We start from the raw sequence: 4,875 nt of genomic DNA on the forward strand, positions 1-4,875 counted from the left end.
GGGACACAGGTAGTAATTCACTATACTTCCCCTTTCTCTAATACCTTTTCTCACATCAATTTCTTTTCTTTCCTCGAGGATAGATTTTATCCTGTTGAAAAAAATTTAGTTTTATTTGTAAAGTGTAGTAAATAATATCCTGATGGAAGTAGGCAGCGTTTTAGCTGAAGATGCTAGGAATCAAACTTCTGAAAAAGGCCAATCAGCTAGCTAGCTAGCAGTTACCATCAGTGGCTTGCAGAAAAAAAAATTACGGATGCTATGTTTGCTAAATAGATAAAAAGAATAAGCACTTTAAAATGGGTGAAAGATCCCAAGATTTATTGTGACCTAGACCAGAGGTCCCTAACCTTTTTGGAACCAGGGACCGGTTTCCTGGAAGCAAATTTTTCCAGGGAGTGGGGGCAGGTGTGTGAGGTTCAGGCGGTAATGTGAGCCATAGGGAGCGGCAGATGAAGCTTAGCTGGCTTGCTTGCGACTCACCTCCTGCTGTGCAGCCCGGTTCCTAAGAGGCTGCGGACTGGTACCCGTCCGAGGCCAAGGGGTTGGGGACCCCTGACCTAGACACTCAAAAGCAGACAGTTGACCTTTGAGTAAGCCCATAAGCCCGTAAGGGGCTCCAAGACACAATTTGGTTTCAACAGTGTTCACAGCCAGAGGGCAAACTCAGAATGTCTCCTCCTCTTGCAGAAACTGGAACACGGATGAGAAGTCTTTTTTTGAGTAGCCCTTCACGCACATCATCCCTGTAGATCTGATGGGCTTGACTGCCCAGAAGGATTGGGCTCTTCGTGCTGATAGCAGAGCCTCATGCTAATCCCAGATCCTTAGCCATGAATGTTGCTCCGAATCCACCCTGATAGTAATTAGCTGAGGGAACGCCATCCATCACCCCAGGTACAGGATTATAAGTGTCACGTGACCAACATTGTCCTGAGCTCGTATTTAGGATTTTAGCCAAGAGTTTTGGGTCAAGCCCTAACCTGAGTCCCAGATTCATAGCTTCAGCAGTTCCAATCCTACTAATAGCTAACAGCAAGTTTTTGCAGATCTTCCAAGCCTGGCCAGTCCCAACAGCTCCACGATGCACCACATGGGAGCCCATGCACCACAGCAGCTCAACCCCTCCCATCCTAAATGTGAGGTTGCCAGACTGAGCCGTTCCCACACCACCAGAAACAGGGGCATCCGTGAAAACTGCTCCCATTTTCTCAGCTTCTTTGACCAATTCTCTCAAAACCACAGGATCAACAGTACTGGAATTTATTAATAGTGAGTCTTCCTTCACTTTTTTGTGAATTCCATTTGCTCCAGAATAAGCTTCTAGCGCATTGATGCATTGTAATATTTCTGTCCGCTTTTTCGGCTACATCTGCTGCGGAAGACACTACCGGGTTCACCTGCATCTAGAAGCTCTTTCCACGCATCAGGGAACACATCATCAATAATGAGTGGCTAGCCATGTTTCATGAGATCTTTTGCCATTGGATTCCCCACGTTGCCTACTCCAATGAATCCAACTGGAGTCTTAGAAGCTATTGACCTAGAACACAACGCTGCAAGGCTGGCCACCTCCAGCTGCTGCGGACGACTCCTGTACCAGAGGCCGGAGGTGACTCCACGGAGATGGGAGGAGGCTGCCACGCTGCCCCTGCCCCTCCTTCCCACGGTGACCTCCTCGACTCCCGGCTCACCCACTGGCTGCTATAGGGTGTGTAGTGCGGAGGGACGGCTCACCTGTGGCGATTCTTAATACCTCTTTGTTACTGGGTTACACATACAATTTCACCTAGTGAGCGATTTAACAGAAGGAATTTTTTTCTACGGCATTTTTGTGGCACAGCAGATAGAAGTGAGGTCACTATTTCTTTGAAAAACTGAATTAAAAATTTATAGAAAGTCATGATTCATTCTACAAACATGCTGAGTCAAAGAAACATGAAAATTGATGCAATGGAGGAAGAGTGCTAGACTTCCCTGATGCTCAACTGGGACCTTTCTTCTGGTGTCAGAACATGGTTGTATAACTCCTTTAATTCCAGCAGATTTTCCGAAAGTTCCAGAATCTTCAGATTTTGGTAGTCCGTTTACTGCCTTTGCCCCCCCCCATGCCAAACCCTCACCCCACCCCGCACACATTTATTTTTTACCAGTTGTCCTCCAGGGTGTTTTTCTTTATGTAGTTATTGCAACAGTTTGTTAGACTACTGACACCCAGTGCAAATGCCCCTCCCCCCCGTTTCCTCACCCTGTGTAGTTTTGTTCCACCTTGACCTGGGATTGGTCACGTGACTTGCTTTGGCCCAATGGCATATCAAGAGCTGAAGCTTGGAGAGTACTTGTGCTTTAGGGCTCGTCCTCATGGAAACCTGACATGTTAGGAAGCCTGGCTAACCTAGTGGAGACTAGGCACAGGCCACAGCCAGCACCAGTGGCCAGACATGTGAAAGCAACCAGCCCCAGTCCAGAAACCAGATGATGGCAGCCTCAGTAGTCACCTCAGGTGAAAGCAAGATAGATCCACCCAGGAGATCTCAGCCCATTCTGCTGATTCACAAATTGTGAGAAGATAAAGTGCCTGCTGTTTTCAACCACCAAGCTTAGGAGTAGTTCATCACACAGGAAGAGATATAACTGTCTTCACTGTTAGATTATCTTCCCATTTTATACCATGTTTCCTCTCAAAGGACTGTTCCTTTATCCAAGATTCTAGAAAAGAAATAACAACTGATGAGGCTGATAGAGCCTTAACATTTTTTTAAAAGTTTTATAAACTTTTAAAATAACTATATTAATAAAATCAATATTTATTTTATCACAAAATTATTTTCTTCAGTTGCCTTAAGAAGTAATGCAGAATTGTACTAAGTTTATAAATTTGGAGGCTCTAAAAATGTGTTATTCCTTGGATTCAAGTCCTAGTGTACTTTATGTGGGCATTCACGTTTGCAAAATGATTCCAGGAAATTTGCGATTTCATTTTACAACTTTGGCCTAAGGAGTCTTATGATATTTTACCTGAGAAAAATAATACATTAATTCCACTTTCAGCTATTAAACCCATGGTTTCCTGTATTTTCTAAATTCCCTATCAGTAAAGAAGACTATGTATAGCATACAAGGCTGTCATGATTAGGAGGAAGGTAGTACAGAAAGAGCCCGCCAAATTAGGCATTGTCCAGTCATGTCAGTATACTAACGTGGGGAGCCACAGGCAGCTTGAAGCCTGGAAAAAAGACAGATACAATGAAATGATTATCCTAAGGATCAGGATAATGATTCCTATGATTTTGTTTTAAATAAGAATGGCAGAGGATTCTGGGGAAATGATGGTGGCTACAGAGAAGATTTTTATCCCTGAATATGCCACCCCTCCCCTAAATACACAACCCCCCCAAAAAAAGAAAGAAAAGCATCTAGGATAGCAAGACCAAAAACCCGCAGACAACATCTTCAACAAGGTATCCACATGAACTGCAACATACAGCCAGGTAGGAACAAATCAACAACAGGAAAAAGACCTACATGTGTGTATCCCAAGGTGTGTGGGAGGAAGACGAGGGAAGGACTCTCTCTCTCTTTCAGGAGAGCCAGAGGTTACTATGGCTCAAGGGCTCACTGAGATTGAAAAACTCACTGAGAACAGCGGCAGAAACTGGGAGTGAACATTGCAGGTTCCACCTTGCAGCTCAGTGCAAGAACTTTGAAATGTTCTGAGGATGCCAAGTGTTCTGGGGTCTGTGAAACCTTGACACCTATCAAACCAAAGCACCATTCCAGAACTAATCCCCATACTCAACAAGGACAGGAAAGAGGAGGTCTGGGTAAATGGGAATAGGAGGGCCAAGGAGGAAGAGTTTAGAAATTTTAAGGTCATTTTTTAAATTATATCGTGAAAATAATAGAAGATAGTGAGCCCTGGAGTTCTGAAGCTAGAAATTGTCTTCTGATCTATGTTTCCCTCCTAAAGCGGAAACTTATTTCATTTAAAAATGAGTGACAGAAGAGTATTCCATTCACATCCTGTAGAAAATCAGTGAGAAGAAAAAGAAAAAAGAAGGGTGAAAAGAAAGTTCCAGCAAATCCTGAAAGCGTGACAGAAAGACACGTCCACAGAACAAATGAAATTTATTGCCTGATATTGCGGAAAAAGTAAAAGAAATTTTAAAAGGAATAGAAACTGGTTTTAAGAAAAACATAAAAGAAATTAGAAAAATTCAGAAATGAAGTGATAGGAGAATAGGAAGTTTTGAAAGGTGAAAGAATTCAGTAAGTAATTTGTTTTAAAAAAAAATCATGTCTCGAAAAAAGGTTAAACTAGAAGGAACACAAGTTTGAATAAACACAGTGGATAATGTCTCCTTGGAGAAATAGCTGATTTCAAATACAGCATGAGAAATGAACAAGATGTTCCTGTTACATCTTGTCATACAAGAGAGCTGGGAAGACTTCAAAGACTACTGTGGTTGTGTGGAAAGGACTCAGGAGCCAACCTGAACAGGATCCGTGAACCGAAGAGGGGACAACCTCTGCATCGATATTTATAACAACCTCACTGAAAACAACAACAAAGAAAGAAAGTACCTCATTCGTCATCTTCGGAAGCTACTTTGGAGTCAATCTCTCTCTCTTTTTTAATTCTTTTTTTGTAAAACTGGTAAATAAAATAAAAGAAGCATTTATTTTTCCTTTTCTAATTAAACTGTAACTCAGGGCAACCAAATAGTTGATGAAATAATATTCTAGCTAGTAAATGAATAATAATCTAATTAGTAGCATATCACCATTTGGTACCCTTAATAAATTAATGGATCTAGGCATTGATCATTAATGGCTGCAACATCACAGTAAGTTTATAGTTCCTTTTGGAATTAA

At 42.2% G+C, this 4,875-nt stretch overlaps 1 pseudogene; it reads right to left on the reverse strand.

Moving 5' to 3' along the window:
• Positions 1 to 666: 666 nt before the first annotated feature.
• LOC115849697 (3-hydroxyisobutyrate dehydrogenase, mitochondrial pseudogene) lies at positions 667 to 4,596 on the reverse strand (annotated as a pseudogene).
• Positions 4,597 to 4,875: the final 279 nt, after the last annotated feature.

The sequence above is a fragment of the Globicephala melas genome, chromosome 17, assembly GCF_963455315.2.
Source record: "Globicephala melas chromosome 17, mGloMel1.2, whole genome shotgun sequence".
NCBI classification, from domain to species: domain Eukaryota; kingdom Metazoa; phylum Chordata; class Mammalia; order Artiodactyla; family Delphinidae; genus Globicephala; species Globicephala melas.